Genomic DNA, 18,712 nt, shown 5'->3' with positions numbered 1-18,712 from the left:
CTTGTTGTGACTAAGACTATTTTTATTGTACTGTGGACACTGTGGTGACATATTTTAGGAGGAGGAGATTGTGCCCTTTCAAGAAGGTTCTGTGTTTTGTTTTTGCTTTTCCTAGAAGGCAGATAAGTTGTAGGTATCAGGCTTTCTTTGATTTTATTACAATTGAACTTTGGCATGGTCCTTCATCCCAGCATGTGGTTCTCACACTAAGGGGTCGTCCTTACTGTTTGAGCTACAGTCTCTCTGGGTTCTCAGCTGAATGCCCAAGATGTTCAAGTGAGGTTTCTGCACTGGCTGCGGCAGGCCCTGAGCTTTCCAGCAGGCAGGCCCTAAAATCTCAGGTTCCCTCCCAGCCCCAACAGCAGTTGTCTCTGAGTCCTGCAGATCTCATTCCAGGTGTGCGCAGCCCAGCCTTGGTCTCTGCTGTCTTCTGCATTCGGGCCCTGCTCTGCCTGGGTACCTCTCCCCAGCCCCAGCAGAAAGCGGGCTCCACAGCCGACTCCAGGCTCCCACTGGCTTTTCTCCAGGATCACGGTTCTGGGGTGCCTTCAGTCCCGGGTCTGGAACCTGGTTTGCAGTTATAGGTGAAAGAGTAACTCCTTCACCAGTTACTCTAGGATGACCAGGAGCAAAAGTGTGTGTTTTTCTGCTCGTTTGTTCTACTTCTCCAAACTTGCACTAGAGTCTTATAACTCTGGCTTTATAACATACCTTGATATCAGCTCGTGTAAGGTTTTCATATTGTTCCTAACTTCCTTGCTGGTACCTTTTGAAGGAAAGAAGGTTCCTGACTTCCTCGCTGGCACCTTTTGCAGGAGAAAAGCTGAGCTTTTAGAAATATAGTCGGGTTAATCTTTTTTCATTTATGTAGAAGCCCTTGTTTGCCATCCCAGCCTTTAAATGTGTCAGCATCAATTTCTCTTGATAGCTTTTGCTATTGCTTAAGGGCCATATTTTCCTGTTTCTTAGTATAGCTCATGATATATTTTTTGCTAATAATATTTTCATTGTACTCTGGACACTGTGGTGATACTTTCTAGGAAGATTAATCATATTTTTGTCCCATTGAAGCAATATTTGCCTGTCCAAAATTCAGAAAGTTATGGTCTTTTGTCTTTTTCTAGAAGCCTTTTAAAAAATTTTAAACTTCAGAAGTCTGTGATGCATCTGAAAATATTTGTGGGACAGGAGAAGGGCCAGGCTTCATTGTCGTTTCCCAGCCCCGCTCTAGATCTCCAGTGGGTCCAGCATGACGGGAAAGTCCATCCCTCCTCCACGGAATTGCGGTGGCATCATCACTGTAATTCAGACAGGTGCATAGATCTATTTCTGGATTTACTCTTCTGTGCATTTGTTCTACTTCTCTAAACTTGCACTAGAGTCTTCTAACTGTGGCTTTATAACGTACCTTGATATCAGCTCATGTAAGATTTTCGTTTTGTTCATTTTCTTTGAGGTTTCCTTGACTGTTTTCTTTTTTTTTTTCTTTTTTTTTTTTTTTTTTGCCTTTTGTGTTTTCACATACACTTTAGAAGAATTGCATCAGTTTCCGTGGGAAAATCTGTAGGGGTTTTTGGGGAGAATTGCATCAACTACGTACATCCGTTTAGGGAGAATTGACTTCGTATAATGAATGTCTCAGTGGGTGAGTGTACGTAGCTGTCCGTTCCTATACATCTTCTTTAATTTTTCTAAGTAACATTGTATCAGTTTCAGACTGAAGTGTTCCGCAACTTTCTCTAGGTTCATTTCTACTTATTTAATTTGTGATGCTATTTTAGTTTGTATCTTTTTAAAAGTTTATTTTCTATTTGATTGTAGCAAGCATACAGAAATGCACTACTTTTTGTTGCTGTTATTTTTATACAACAGCAGCACAGCACTTCACCAAATTCATGTATTCTTGCTAATGTTTTCTCAGTAGATACTTTGGACCTTTTGTGTCTATAATGACTTTTTTTCCCCCTTTTCTGTCTTTATCTCTTTGATTTCTGTTTCTTGCCTCATTGCACTGACTAAAGCCTTTATTCCTATGTTGAGGAGAATTTGGAATAGCAGATACAAGAGGTTTTTTGATGTTACATGCAAAGCTTTCAGAAATTAACCTTTAAATGTGAAGTTTGTGGTAGGTATTTTGTAGATACATTTATCAAAATAACGAAATTCCCGTCTCACTCCTGTTTTCCAAGAGACTCTAGTCTGTGTGTCAAAGTGCGGCTAATGTGTGTGTGTGTTGCACAATTTTAAATGATTATATAATTTGTCTTTTTTTTTTTTTTTTTTTTTTGAGGCGGAGTCTGGCTCTGTAGCCCAGGCTGGAGTGCAGTGGCCGGATCTCAGCTCACTGCAAGCTCCGCCTCCCGGGTTTACGCCATTCTCCTGCCTCAGCCTCCCGAGTAGCTGGGACTACAGGCGCCGCCACCATGAGCTAATTTGTTTTGTATTTTTAGTAGAGACGGGGTTTCACTGTGTTAGCCAGGATGGTCTCGATCTCCTGACCTTGTGATCCGCCCGTCTCAGCCTCCCAAAGTGCTGGGATGACAGGCTTGAGCCACCGCGCCCGGCCTTTTTTTCTTTCATTCTGCAAAGTGCCTTGATTTATTTTGAAATATGTATTAACTTTGCATTCCTGGAATCCATGCCACTTGGTGATAATGTATTAACCTTTTTATTTACAACTGAGTTCTCATTCCGTGTTGATTTTAGTGTCTTTGCACTCTGTCAATGGGGGAGATAGGTTCCCATTTTCTAATACCTTTGCCAGGTTTTATGTAAAAGTAATAAATTGGACTCATGGATACTGGGCAGCTTTCTCTCAGTTCCTATCTTTGTAAGATCTCCCATAATAATAGTTTTACACTTTCTCTCAAAATTTAAAATTTATTTTTACCCTTTCTCTCAAAATTCACTTGTGGATTATTTTGAACTTCTGGATTTTTGTTTTCTTCGGTAGATTTATACAGGTGGACCTGGGGGGAGAATTGTAAAGTAATAGATACAATTTCTTTAGTGAATATGGGGCTACTAAGATTTTTAAGTTTGTTCTTGTGACATACTTAGAAAGCATTTTTAAAACACTTTTCTCATTTCATTTAAACTGTCTAATTTACTGTGAAGTAGTTTATAATATTTTTTCTTTTAATATCTGCAGCATCTGTAATACATTTCCTTTTATCATTCCTGATATTGGTAATATTTTATTTGATAAATCTTGCTCAGTTTAACTGTCTATAATCTTTTTTAAAAATAAGCCATTTCGGCCAGGCGCGGTGGCTCAAGCCTGTAATCCCAGCACTTTGGGAGGCCGAGACGGGCGGATCACGAGGTCAGGAGATCGAGACCATCCTGGCTAACACGGTGAAACCCCGTCTCTACTAAAAATACAAAAAAAAAAAAAAAAACTAGCCGGGCGAGGTGGCGGGCGCCTGTGGTCCCAGCTACTCGGGAGGCTGAGGCAGGAGAATGGCGTGAACCCGGGAGGCGGAGCTTGCAGTGAGCTGAGATCCGGTCACTGCACTCCAGACCGGGCAACAGAGCAAGACTCCATCTCAAAAAAAAAAAAAAAAAAAAAAATAAGCCATTTCTTGGCTTATTGCTAGCTTTTCTTGTTTCTTTTTCTTCTATTTCATGTTTTTGATAGCTCTATCTTTCTTTTCTCTACCCTCAGTGACTTTAATGTGCTGTTCCTTTGCAAGATTCTTGAGATCCAAACTTCGATGATTGATTTTATTTATTTTATACATATTCATTTAAGGCTATTAATTTCCCTCTCTTAGCTTGACAATAATACATTCTGTAGCAATTCTTATGGTGGCTACCTTAGTTTTCCTAACATAAGTCTTGGAACTTTATGGCCCAATAACAACTGTGTCTTATACTGAGGTAGTTAAAAACATCTAGAGAAAGTGAACATGTGGTCATCAAAGTAGCAATAACAAGACTGAGAGGTAACTGCCCAATATAAATGATGGAAGCAAGAAGGCACTAGAATTGCATGCTATTCCTAACGTTCTTTTAAAAGTCCCAAGGTAGAGTTTTATACAGAGTTATAGCATCATTGTAAATGAAAACTAAATAAAGACATCCAATAATGTTAGACGTCCTAAGAATATTTCAATATCAATTACCTCCTGCCTTTTGCATGTTTATTGGCATGAATTTAAATTACACACACACACCCCTACACACACACACAAAAAAATTCTAGAGGGCATTTATATTTTGTATAATTCAGTTCATATTTTACTATTTTCTAATTAAATTATACCCATATTTTGTCTTTTTCTTTGCATTTCATTCCCTTCTGTGCTTCCTTTTTTTCATTTCATTGTCCGATCCGACATTTGTATAGATTCTGGTCTGTAGGCTAAAAACTGTTAGTTTTTGATTGACTAATATGTCTTTATTTACAACGATGCTATAATTCCGTATAAAACTTTACCTCAGGGCTTTTTAAAGAACTCACATATAGCGTGCAATTCTGGCACCTTCTTGCTTCCATGATTTATATTGGAAAGTTACCTTTCAGCCTTGTTACTCCTACGTTGATGACCACATGTTCACTTTCCCTGGGTGTCTTTAAGACTTTTTGTCTTGTTCCCCCAGCAGTTTTCCTGCAGTATGCCCAGGAGTCAGGTTTCCTTTGAATGGATCCATCTTAGCTTAACAGATCTTTCTGAGTCTGTGGCCTGAAGTCTACCTTCAGTTTTGGAAAAAACTGTGACCTGTATCCCATCACATTTTACTTCTGTTCAGATGTGATTTTCCCACTCTTGTCACTCCATGTTCCCCCATGAGTGTGCTCTGCCCCTTCCATCAATGCACTCACTGCCATTTCTACTGTTGCCATGTGGTCCAGGCCACCACCGTCGCTCCCTTGGCCTGCTCAGAGGCCTACCGACTCATCTCCTTATTCCATTCTCACCCCCAGATAATCGGCTCTGCAGAAACAGCAGCCAGGATTAGACAGTGTATAACAGGCTTGTTCTTCTCCTGCTTCCAATACTTCTGTGGTTTCCATTATGCTCAGAGCACAAACAAAACTCCCGTACCACACTAAGCCACCGCCTCTGGCTCTCGCCAGCTTCCCAGCCTCCTCACCCGCCCTTTCCTCCTGCTCATCATGCTCCACCACAGTGCTCCGTGACTGTGCCTGTGTGTGCAGCACACACCTATGTGTGCATGCATGTGTGTTTATATTTAGATGTGTGTTTATGCACACTTGTGTGTGTACATACATATACATGCATGTACCTATGCGGGTATGGGTACGTACTCATGCCTGTGTGAGTGAGTTATCTCAACTATTCCAAGGGGCTTGGTCTCAAGCCCTCTTCCCCTGAGACCCTGTTCCCCTTGCCTGCTCGTCCTCTGTCCTCAAGTGGCTGGATCCTGAGATGCCCGTCCTCTGGGGTCCCCTGTGACCACCCATTCTGCCCCCTCACTATTGTTCTTCATCTTAGCGCTGTGTGTGTTCCTCACAACACTCATCTCCGTAACTTTCACTTGTTTCTTTGCCCAGGTTACCTAGCTCTGTTTGCTTTGTGTGTGTATGTGTGTGTGTTGGGTGTAAGCGTCTCAATAGAAAACAGGCTTCACAAGGCAGGGCTAGTTCTTTTCCAACCTTGCTGTCTGCACCTGCTGAGTATTTTGAACACATGGATAAATAATGGCTTGAGGCTCAATAGGTACATGTTGGATTGATGGATGGTGTAATGCCTGTCTTTAAGTACAAACTGCAAAGTGAAGCCACCTAGATTTATTTCCTTTCTCTGGACCTAGTGTCCCAAACTGAACACCGAGACTGAGGCAGATTTGAAATGATCCAGCCCCTTGGTTCCCAACCCTGAGCGGTCTTGGAAGCCTTCCCCTCGGGCCTCCAACCCTGTCAGTCCTTCCTGAGACTGTGATCTTAGCAGACGTCCCGGGGCTTGTTCAAGAGGTAAAAAAAATCCACTGACGTTTTATGCTGGTTGGTTCTGAAGTTCTTTATAGATCTTCATTCCACGGCTTCTGATCTCTACGCATTTATCCTGAACATTTCTTCTGTGTCAGAACAACAAACACGTGCCCGGAATCTCACTGTGGGATGTTTTAAAGTTCGGTCTACACAAGAATTGGCATTGCTGTGTTTCCGTCTGATGGATTTTCCTACCATGTTCCCCTTTGCATGCCCAGCGGGCAACATGGATTAATAAGCAGCTATTGGGCAGGGCTGGGCCAGGCACTGCCCATGTATGACACAGAACCCGCTGGAAGCATGTGCTGCTGTGGTTCCCACTTCGCATTTGAGGAAAGTGAGACTCAGGTTTCTATGCCCAAGGTCATGTGGCAATGGCCCTGGATCCAGGTCTCTGGGACACATCCTAAGCTCCTCTCCACTGGCCTAGACTGACCACAGCTCTGTAGGATGATTAGAGGAGGGGGTGACCGTGTGCCCCTTCAGCCCAGTGACTGACCCCTGCAGTGGCACCTCCAAAGATGTCTTGTTAAACTTGAGTCTGATCATTTTCCTTCCCTGCTTAATTAGCCTTGCAGCATTCCTGCCCCTGGAGATTAAATGTAAAATTCTTGGCATTGGCTGGAAGACTGCACATGGCTTTTTTTTTTTTTTGACAGAGTCTTGCTCTGTCCCTAGGTTAGAGTGCAGTGGTGCAATCTCGACTCATTGCAACCTCCACCCTCAAGGTTCAAGCGATTCTCCTGGCTCAGCCTCCCGAGTATCTGAGATTACGGGCACACACCACCATGTCCGGCTAATCTTTTGTATTTTAAATAGAGACAGGATTTCACCATGTTGGCCAGGATGGTCTCGATCTCTTGACCTTGTGATCTGCCTGCCTCGGTCTCCCAAAGTGCTGGGATGACAGGTGTGAGCCACTGCGCCCAGCCGGCATCTTTCCCTACTGTATCCATCTACTTGGGCTGCCATAGTCTTAGACAACAGAAATGCATCTTCTCGCAGGTTTGAAGGCTGGAAGTCCCAAATCGAGGTGTCAGCCGGATGGTTTCCTTCTGAAAGCTGTTTGGGGAGCTCTAGGCCCCTCTCCAGCTTCTGGGGGTCTCAGGCACTCCTTGGCTAATTGAGGGCCTTCTTCCCCCTGTGTGTTCACTGGGTCTCCCCTGTGTGCGTCTGTCTGTCCCCATTTATCCCACGTATAAAGGACACCAGTCAGATTAGATCAGGGCCCCCCCTTATCACCTCATCTTGATTACCTTCAAAGACTCTACTTCCAAATAAAGTCACATTTACAGGTACTGGGGGTTAGAACTTCGCCGTATTTTGTGGGGCATGGTTCAACCCATAACACATACCCCTTCAGCCTCTGCCCTGCCCCCTTGGCCTTATTTTTGTACCTGCAACCCGCAAAACCTTTCCTGCCTCAGGGCTTTTCCCAGCCTGGAACTCACCCCTCCCACCCAGTTCATTGCCCCTTGGCCCTGGACTCCTCCTCTAATTTGGATCCCACTGTTCTTTGCTCCATGCCATGCCATGCTTTCCTTACCCTTCCCGGTTGGAGGCATTTATGCGTTTAATGTCAGGGTCGCTGAATTGCATCCTGAGACCTTGGACCCTCTCATTCTATTCATGATGGCTTCTCCAGGCCTGAAGTGGTGTCTGACACACAAAGCACACTCAGTATTGAGGATGGAATAGGCATTGGTATGAGCTGGTGGAATTAAATTCGCTTGCTCGTTCTGAGACTGTGAGGACACCCTGGTTCACACCGCTGGTTATGACACGATGCATGTAAACACAGCAAAGGAAGCCAATGTTGTGGATGATGGCCCAGTGCCCTGGGGAACCCACACGGCTGCAGCGTGCACCTGCCATCCCACCGTGGGCTGCTCAGCCCTTCTCGGCGCTCTCTGGGGACACCTTTCTTTGGGACATCAGAAAACGAGGTGGCATTGTTTCCTTACAGAACAAAGTCAATGAGAGGTCTGGGCGAGCATCAGCAGTTTCGGTGCCTTATTCCCCTCGGGAAGGTGTGTGCCACGTTCGGAAAACCTGAAGGGTGCCTGGGAGCCGAGAGCTACAGATGGCAACCGCCTGTGCCAGGCAGACTGTGCAGCCTCAGAGGAAGCCCAGTGCTTCCAGCATAGAGGAGAAGCCCCACCAGGACATTTCCAGTCCCTGGCACAAGTCCAAGGGTCAGCCTGGAGGCATCATGTGCCGTCAGCCAGAATGCTCTGCTGGCCAACAGTGGGCACCAAATTCAGAAGTGGGCAGCTACATTAAAAACGGGGAAGCAACTTTGATGTTTCTCAGTAGAAGCTTGTCTAAGTCCTTCACTGTCCGCCCACAGACCAGAGTCCTGACCAGGCGGGACACGTTTCTCTCAGAGGGACAATGGGTGACATGGAAAGTGTTCACAGATGTTTTACGTGAAACACATTACAGCACATTCGAATGTTACAGAGCATCTTGCACATCTGATTTCAAGGTTGATCAAATGTTGTCTGCATCAGCCCTGGGGATCTGCACACACATATGTCATCTAGGCATGTATGTGTTACGTATATACCGGGTGGAAAAACAAGGCTGGGATGATTTAGCGAGATGACTCGCTTTTCTAACTGCCCCTTTAAATTTATTCAGCAGGGTTCTCTATTCTCCTGCCCTGGATGAAAACCAGCAGCACTACGAATTTCCTTGTCACTCTCAGGTAATAAAAGATACCGAAGTTGGTTATTAGTATGCTCAGTCCAGTGCAATAATCAAAACTCTGAACAGGATTGAAAGCGGGGCCCTCTCCCATCTCTGTATTCAGACCTGCTCTGGGCAGAAAAGCTGCAGGAGGCGCACGGGGTGTGGCCAGCTGCCCCCTTCCTCCCCACCTTGCATTCTCCCTCCTCTCATCTTGTTAAAGTTTCACCCCATTGGGGCTCTTATTTGAGTGGTACTGCAGTGAGGTGGGTCCGGAAGGGGCTCAGAGCTACCTGGTGGGCCCATGAATGCGATTTTTCTGAGGTCCTTTCTTAGCAGCTGGGCGCTCCTGTGCAGCACATGGAGGAGAGCAAAGGCCTCTCTCCCACTGCCCATTCTTCTGTCCTCAGCCCAGGGCCTCCTGCAGCCTCCAGCTGCTTTCTGCTAAGGTGACTTTGACCTTCCCAAGGGTGTTGGCTAGGATGACCTCCTTTGGCTTGGTTTCCCCTCTGCCCACATCTGTGCACAGCAATCCAGTATGTGCCCTTTGCACCCAAAGCTTCTGGAAAGGCAGAGTTGATTCAGGGTCTGAGATCTTCGAAGGCTCCTTGGCCATTCAGTTGTGTTTCTAGCTTGGAAATGGTTTCCCCACATCTCACTTGACCTAGGTTTTGGGGCCAAGAGGAAAAGTTTGAGACTCATGTGGGGGTCAGGGAGTTGGCAAGGAATGAGGGAGGCTATCTGAGCTGCTTTAATTTTAGATTTTCCTTGACTAGGCAAAAAGAGTGTTCCCTGAGATGAAGCTGAGCTCACCAGGGCCCTTTAGTGGGGTCTGAGTCTTCGGTGCAATAAAACGTGTTCCTTTGCAGGGCATTATCTCCTGAGTGAATTGGTCCCTCAAGGGCAATGAGGGGAGGGATAGCTGGAGCTGGCTCTCCGGGGTGTGCTGGCTGCAGCGCTCCCTCATCACTGGTCACCCTGAGGAACACTTGGTGGTTTTGTGTTCAGGGAGAAACGACACAGATAGCCAGATTGTCACTGTAGAAAGATCTCAGTCTCGGTGGCCCAACTTCTGTGGGTGATGGATGGAAGAGCTATGTATCTATAATGTGACTATTTGAATAAGGTATTTTTTAGAACAGTTCTAGGTTTGCAGAAAAATTGCAAAGAAAAGGTAGAGAGTTTCCACATATGTCACGTCCAGCTTCCCTACTATTAACATATCACGGTAGGAAGGTACATTTGTCATAACTGACGAACCAACATAGACATGCCTTTGTTAACTAAATTTCATAGCTTATTTTGATTTCTCTATGGTGTTTTGTTATAAATCGAATGGCCTTTATTTTTCTGTTCCAGGATCTCATATAACATTTCATCATCATGTCTCCTTAGATTCCTACTAGCTGAGACTGTTACTCGGACCTTCCTTGTTTTTCATGACCTAGACAATTTTAAGGAGTGTCAGAGATTTTGTAGAATGTCCCTCAAATGGGGTTCGTCTGATGTGCTTCTCATGGTTTGATGAGGGTGACCACAGGGCACGGTGCCCTCTCATCACACTGTGCCAGGTGCTTGCTGACAATGTGACCCTGGCTGGTTGGTGCTGACCTTGGTCACGTGGCTGAAGTGTATTCATCAGCTTTCTTTACCATAGAGTTTGTCTTTCTTCACCTCTCTATACTGGACTTACAGCAAGGAAGCCACCATGCCCAGACCAAGTTAAAGGGGGATGTAAGTCCATAAACCATTTGAAATTCTTCTGTGTGTCAGATTTGTCTCTTTTCCCCTACTTATGAATTGATGCAGTCACATACTCATCAGCATGGGTTCGTGGATACTCATTTTATCCTCTGGGTTACAACGCGGAGTGACGTTCTTTTGTTGCTCACTTGTTCCAGCGCCGGCTGTCGGGTCTCCTGGATGCGCCCCCTCACTGGGGGTGGTGTGAGCCCTTCCTTACTTTCTGGCCCTACAAGATGCTCCAGGCTCGGCTTGTACACTCCCTGCCCAGCCCTAGAGTCAGCTGTTTCCCTAAGGAACTCAGGTTCCTTCCATTGGAGCACAGAATCAGAAACCAAAGTAGATGGTCAAGGAAGGGAGCATGTGAGACTGAGGGGAATAGAGCTGGACATGAGCACATGAGGGGCAGGACCAACCCTTTCTGTGTTCAGACCCTTCATCTTCAACCTGAAAGCCATCACAGTCACTGTCCCTTCCCACTAAGGAGGGGCCCTGAGGAATTCATTCTCCTTGTCCCCTTAGATCTGGGCTCATGTACTCTACCAAGACCTTCCCACCACCATCATCCTGAAAAGGGAGGCCAGAGCACTGATGTAAAGCAGAGAGTGATGCCCTTGGTGGGGAAGAAGGCACAGTGGGCAGAAGCTAGGAGGTGGGCATGGGGCAGCGAGGGTGGTGGCAGCAGTGAGGGTCACAGGGGCATCTTGTCCCAGCGAGGACAGGCCAGGAGCCATGGCCTTGAAGCGTCTCAGGGACAACCACTTCCAGTGGTCCTGCTCGCTGTCTTCCATACCTGACTTCCGTGCCAGTTTCCTCCCTGCCTCGTCCTCAACTCAGTCCGGGGTCAGGGGGACTTTGGCACCACCAGGCCTCACTTGGTGCAGACATCTCTCTCCTAAGTGCTCTCAGACGGACAATCTCACTTGACCTTGAAGTGGCTTTTGTCATTTGCAGTGTGTGATGAGGAAACTGAGTCCCAGGGAAGTTGAACAAGTCAGAGGCCACGTACGTCTTCCACAGCAGATGCAGGATGCGAGGCGAGTTCGTGGGGGTTACAGAGCTTCGCTGTTTCACACGGGGAAGCCGTCCTTCAAGGTCACGTGTCTAGTAAGTGAAGACACAGACCTCCATTTTCTAGTAACCGTGCAACCTGAAGTTTGTTGATTTAATACAATTCGAATCATCAGGATTTTCCAAAGCTCTTTCGTTGAGGCCTAGAGTCATGATGTCACTCGGCTCCGTCCATAGGGAATCATGCTCAGGGAGCTGCCCAGGCAACATGGGACTCTGCCTCCATCTTGGCCCATGGAGAACCTTCTCCTGGAGGCAGGCAAGGGTGGAATCTGGGGCCTCCCCCACCTGCAGCTGATCAATATCTCCTGGGCTTCCCTCCAGCAGAACACTTAGAACCTTTTGCTGCAGCCTGGGGCCATGCCCTGGGGCTGTCCTTTCAAATTCTCATACTTGCCAAGGACCCCTGGCTGCTGCTAATTGAAAAGCACCAAAGGTTAATGGCGGAAGGTTAACATCAAGGCCTAGTGCTTTGGGGCTGAAAGCCAAGTCTCAGATAATGAAGGCTGGGGAGACCTTCTAGACGCTTCCTTTAGTCAGTTTGGGTATCTATGTGTTCACCTACAAGTGGGGGGCAGGGGTGACTGATTTCAGCCCTGTGAACTGATTTTCCCCTGCAGCCACCGCTGTAACGATGATGAGGTTGCCCTGGAACGTGCATGCGTCCACATTCATTGCCCCCTTTCCCAGTAAAGTGGACGACCAAGTATGACCACTGCGGGACAGATGAGGATGCTGGCTGAGAGCTGCTGTGGGAAAGATGATACTGGCTGAGAGCGGCGCAGTGGCGAGCCCAGGGCTGGACCTGAAGCCATATTCTGTGCTTATCTGTGCCCGTCTTCCCAATACTCTAAGTCTCTGGATTCTGAAAGATCTCCATTTGCCTGTACTTGTCTTTCTTGTGATTTGGGGATTCTGGGAGTTCTCATGCCTTTGCTTCTCTGTGTGCACCTGCAGCCCAGTGCCAGCAGCCACAGCAGCACCATAGAGCAGAAAGCAGAGTCCTGGCACCACAGACCAGCATCCATGCGCCCTCCCCCTGCCCACCTGGGACACTCCAGGCTCCCTGAGCCTACTCCAAGCCTCTGCTTAGCCAGCCTGTCCCTTTCTCTGGGTCTTTGCCTATGCTGAGGGTCCCTCTGCCTGAAGCACTCTGACGGGAGCCCTGACCACCCCCAGGTTCCTCTCTACCCATCTGCACATGCCAGAGCCTTGTCCTCCTTCAGCTCCTGTCACCTCCGGAAGCTCCAGCTAGCACAGCCCTCCCCTGCACAGGCAATCACAGCCCCGAGTGCCTGCCTCACGGCATCTCCCCAAGCGCCAGAGGCCTTTTCCTGGTTGTCCCAGGCTCTTCTAATGTCAGTTCTGCTGGAGCTGCCAGAGCTGGCCAGAGCCCTGTCTTGTCTTCCTGTCTCGCCGCTGTCCTCGGGACCTGGAAGAGTCCCTGGTGATTCCAGGCAGTTGGTCTTTATCTCCCCAGGAACAAGGATGAAGGGATGAGCGTGGTTGTGGTAGCATGCACCTGCTTTCTGCTTTAGGCTGGGACAATGGGAAGTGGATGACAACCTCCTCATAATGGCTGCCTGTGAGCCCCAGATACCCAAGGCCACCAGCAACTTCAAAACAGAAGAATGCAAGAAGCCCAGCCAACGGCAGGGCCCGGTCCTGCCCATCAGACGAGCCAGACCCTCCTGTTCTGATGCTGAAGCAGGGCTTGGTCCCACCTGTCAGAGGAGCCAGACCCTCCTGTTCTGATGGGTTGAAGCAGAGCCCAGTCCTGCCCATCCGAGGAGCCAGACCCTTCTGTTCTGACGCTGAAGCAAGGGCTCCATGTGGGGGCCCAGTGGGGGCAGGATGAAATCTCTTCCTTAGGTGTGTGCCTCGGGAATGTTTGCCTCAACTCTGCGTGTGTGAGACAGAGAGAGGGAGAGGTGAGTTTAAAATGAAAAATTAAATATCTTACATATTAGGTCATGACAATACGACAAAGGAAAGTAAAGCAGACTCAGGAACAATGACAGGAGTGCTGTTTTGAATTCACTGGGAAGGTGATATTTTATCAAGGGTCCAGGTGAGGACAGGAGCGCAACACGAAGGTATCGTGGAGATGAAGAGTCCAGGTCAGGGGAGTGGCTGTGCAAAGGCCCTGGGGTGAGGGTGTAGTAGAGAGACGGGAGCAGAGGGAGGAGGCCCGAGTGGCTGCAGGTGGTTAAAGGGGCGACAGCAAGGGGATGGATGGGAGTGGGGCTGTGGCCATAGCAAGAACGGGGAGTCTATTCTGGGCGAGGGGCAGCCATGAGGGGCCACGCCAGTGAGGCAGGGTGGGGCACACTTTGAAGGGGTGCCCCTGGCTGCCAGCTGCATGGAAAGCAGGCTGTGCAGTACCATGTTGCTGGCCTGGCCATGGGTTGCTCTAACGGAGGGATGCGTGAGTGAGTACCTGGACGTTTTACCTCTTTTGATTTGATGTGTTAATTTATATTTTCTTGCTAAACTGTTGAATCACACAGAATCTATTAAAAAATGTCTCTTACATACTTCTTATTTTCCTTTCATCTACTGCCACAACCCTCTTCTGTGACTTTTTTTCTTTTTCTGCGTTAAGCAGGAGAGTTGTTGATTGAAAAAAATCAGTCTATAGATTTGCTTCATTTCAGTGTTATCGTTTTGCTGTTATCTATTTAGTTTTGCTCTGACCTGTGTTAATTTGGTTTTGTTTATGCTACATTTCTTTGTTTCTCTTTTATTAATTTGTTGAGTTCATTTCATAGTGTCTTTATTTTTTGTTTATTCCTGAAATGGAGTCGTTTCTCGGAGTTCTATTGATGTATTTACTTTGTCTGGTATGTGACATTCCTTCCACTTGCCAAAGTCAAGGACATTTCCTCTTATTGAGCTCCTTTACAGGGTTCCTGCTGCCGTTGACACGTTGCCTCTTCAACCCCATCAGTTTCCCGCCCCCAAGAATCACACTGTCTCCTCTTTGTTTTCATGTTCTTCCTGAGGTCTTCTTTCTTCACTGTGCCCTTTCCTCTTCATTCTGTGAAATGTTCTCGAATCTGCCTTTGACAATATTATGTTTATTTTCTTCAGGGTCAGTTCTCAACTTATTAAACTGGAACGGAAATTATGTCTGTGAATTACCTTTTTAGAAAAAGGTCTTAATCACTAATTCATCTCAGAATATCCTTTGACCATGATGGCATTTGTCTTATTTGATAGACAGTGTCTTTTCTGCCATATCCTAGGAGGTCAACTGCAGAGGCCACTCACAATTACGTGTTTGTGTGCTGTCAGTCAGCAGCAACAGACTCAGGGCCTCCCGTGGGTTCAGGGGACACAGCAGAGAAAAGAGAGGCTGGCCCTGCTCTCCTGGAGCCCCCTTCTCAGGAAGAGACAGATGTACATGCACAAGGGAGATGTGATTTAAGATTTAAGTTGGAAATAAATGCAACCGGGGAGGTGAACAGTATGACAGGGGCCTTGCTAGCTTCTGTGCTGGCAGGGCAGAGCTCCTGGAAGTGTCAGGGGAGCAGAACCTGAGCCACACAGAAGATCCACCCTGAAAACCAGCTAAGGAGGAGGATTCCACGCAAAGGAAGAGATGGGTAAGCTCCCAGGCTTGTGAGGAAAAGCATAGCCAGTGTGAAAGTCTGAGAAATATAAGTAGGGATGATGCCAAATGAAAATAACATTCATTTAATCAGTCAAGCACAAAATTCCCTACCTGAGCAACAACACTGGGAGGTGGAAGGGGGAGAGAGGTAGGAGGCAAAAACAGGACAATTCTCATTGTGCTTTGCATAGGAAGGGGCCAGTACATATGATTTTATTCTTGAGATTGATCTACAGGAAGAGGGTCAACTTGGTGCCTTACTGGAGAGGTAAGCACTAGTAGAATAAAAATGAACATAAAGAAGAGTATTTTTCATTTGTCTGTCGTATGGAATTCATTTAAGCTGCATCATATTTTCATGTTTTTAGTTTTCCCCTCTGTTTACTTATCCTTGAATGAGGGCCAGATCCACTGAGGCCTGCAGCTGGCTGTGAATACTCTGTGTGAATCCTCTGGGGGACTCTCTTTGTTTAAAATATTCATAGTACTTACATTTCAAATTCAATATGCAGGAGCCCAAGCAGAGAGGAGGGAGCCAGGTCCGTGTGGCTGAGCTGCAGAGCCACCTCTCCACCTGTTTTCCGTTTGCTGTGGGTTCCCGGCATGCGTGAAGCACAATGTGGTCACATTCTGCCTCCTTAATGGATTCCTGTCGTTAGGCAGTGCTCTTTCAATTGCAGAGAGCATTTTCTAACGTCTGGTCCAATATGCTACTTGGAGAGAGCTGGGTCACCAACAAATAAGCAAACATCAAAAACATTTTCCTCTTGGGTTTCCCTTCAACTGAATTACATTTAGCGAATATTTACTGAGTTCCTGCTTATGTGTCTGGAAGTGACCCAATCTCAGATCCATTTAAGTTGAAAAAGAGTCTCAGTGCTAAGCTCTTGATGGTAGGGTGGGCAGCCCCAGGAGCCTGGCATCCTGAGGCACTCTGCAAGTCAAAATGGGGGAGCAGAAGAGCCAACGACAAAGGGAGAAGCCCCGTCTACAGCAACGTGGAAGAATGGACAGGCGTCCTGGAGGGAAGAAAGCTAAGGAGACGATTTCTCCTTCAGACAGAGGTCATTGCCTTGATCTACCTGTGTGCCATGTCAGTCCGGCTCAGCTGCTGCAGTGCATGGTCCCGGAAATGCGCTTTCAGAATCAAGAGGGACTGAGGGACTGGTCATCGTGATGAGGTATGGGTTGTGGGGGATGTCTGGGATGGGTGCATCTGGGCAGGCTGAATGCTGCTGCCTCTGGATGGTCCAGGCAGTCACTGCAAAGAACAAAATACTCACGACCTGCTTAAGGGCTTCGGTGCTAAGTTCATCACTTACGTCATCCTCTTATCATGTTTCTTCCTGATAATATGCCTATGAATCACATTTATTACTGCATTCCGGGGAGGCACCTCTGGCTTGAGAGCCCTGGCAGGCCTTAGTTGTGTGGTTCTGAAGGCTGCCCCACTCTAAGACTCCAAGTCTTTCCCACGTAGATAACTTGGATTTCTTTTGTGACGTTTTCTGTGTCTGATTCAGACTCAGCTGTCACTTACCAGCCACTGTCTGCCCTGGTCCAGGTCCAGGATAGGGGATCTGCACCCGGTTCCCTTTTCAACTTTCAGTAGTCGGAACCACATGGCTCACTGCTCCCGTTTGGGATGTGGCTGTGTGTCTTACATTGTTTGGGTAGCTATAACAAAATATCACAGTCTGGGTGGCTTATGAACAACAGATTAATTTCTCACAGCTCTGGAAGCTGGGGAACCACGATCAAAGTACTGGCAAATTTTGTGTCTGGTGAGGACCTGCTTCCCCGTTCATAGACGATGCCCTCTCACTGTGTCCTCATGCGGTGGAAGGGGGAGGGGTCTCTCTCAGGCCTCTTTTATAAAGGCACAGATGTGGTTTGGATCTGCATCCCCACCCAAATCTCATGTTCAACTGTAACTGAGTGTTGGAGGTGGAGCCTGGCGGAAGGCGATTGGATGGTGGGTACAGTTTCCCATGCTTTAACACTATCCTCCTTGGTGCTGTCATCGAGACAGTGAGTTCTCATGAGATCAGATTGTTTAAAAGTATGTGACCCCCCCTTCTCTCTCTCTTTCTCCTGCTTCAGCCATGTGAAGTGCTGGCTCCCCTTTCAGCTTCCACCATAATTGCGTTTCCTGAGGCCTCTCCAGAAGCAGAAGCTGCTCTGCTTCCTGTACAGCCTGCAGAACCATGAGCCAATTAAACACTTTTCTTTATAAATTACCCAGTCTCAGGTATTTCTTTACAGCAGTGTGAGAACGGATGAAAACAGGCACTAATCCTACTCAGGAAGGTGGAACTGCCATGATTTAATCACCTCCCAAAGGCCTCATCTCCAAATACCATGACCTGAGGGGGTTAGGATTAAAACAGACAAATTTTTGGGATACACAAACATTCAGATCCGACCTGGAGGGAGATGTGCCTTGTTTTGGCAGAGCCCACCCTTTCCGAGCTAAGGTCTAATGTGCTCCATGAATGAACCGGAAGGAGCAGCGTCTCACACCAAGGCTTGCCTTGATGCGGGGAGCCCACTCTGATGATTGAAGAAGTGGGACGATTGTTCCAACTTTCCTGGGAAATGATGCTCTAAAAACATTTCCATGTCATCTCTTCTTCTGGGCTGCAATGAGTAATTTGCATGTCATTCTTATCAGCTCATGCAAGGCAATCACCGCCAATCACTGCCAAGTCCACCGGCTTCCCACTGGCCAGCCTAGGAGGGAGCCAGCCAGACGAGTTCTAACTGTTAATCTTCCAGAAACAAATACAACAGAATAAAATAAACCAGCTCTTCTTTCTGATCCCGGGTAATGACTTTTTGAGGGTCCTTAGCAACTATCTCTCCACCTTCCCTTCTCCCAGGTGAGAGTTACTGGAAATCACAAACACAGCAGGACGGTCAACACTGTTGGTTCCCATGGGAGGAGAAGGAAAGTGGATGAAAAGGTCTTAAAAATAGGTTTCTGCAGAAGGTTTCCTGGTAATAACTCTGCAGACATGTGAAGAAAATGCCTCTTTTCCAGGCCGCCAGCTCCCTCGTGGCCTGGCTGTGTCATGAGCCTGTTTTACAGACTGAGTGATCCAGACCCTCGGTTGTCATCCGGTGACTTTTACTTGATCTTGTTGCAGGTGAAGCCTGGAACACACACGGTGCTGTCACTGGGGTCCACCCAGCCCGGAGCAGAAAAGAAATGGTCCCTTGTGGCCTCTTCCCTCTCACTCCCTCGCTTCTGTGCGTCTCAGGGACTGTAGACAGTCCTTCCATTCGCTTTCCACTCACAGTTCAAAAAAGTATCACGTCCAGGGCTTAGGATCAGGCTGAAATCTCCTGCTCTGTGCATAGATTAGAATCAGAAAAATGCAGGATTCGGGGCTGGTTCTGTGTGGTGTTATTCACCTCGGTTTCCTCATATGAAAAATAAAAATTGAGGTATTGCTTACACATTTCTTATTAGAACTTGAAGGCCGGGCACGGTGTCTCACGCCTGTAATCTCAGCACTTTGGGAGGCCGAGGTGGGCAGATCAGAAGGTCAGGGGATCAAGGCCATCCTGGCTAACATGGTGAAACCCCATCTCTACTAAAAATACAAAAAATAAAGATTAAAAAATAG

This window comes from Trachypithecus francoisi, unplaced genomic scaffold, assembly GCF_009764315.1.
Source record: "Trachypithecus francoisi isolate TF-2019V2 unplaced genomic scaffold, Tfra_2.0 Lachesis_group14, whole genome shotgun sequence".
Taxonomy (NCBI): domain Eukaryota; kingdom Metazoa; phylum Chordata; class Mammalia; order Primates; family Cercopithecidae; genus Trachypithecus; species Trachypithecus francoisi.
This window is presented reverse-complemented; position numbering follows the sequence as displayed.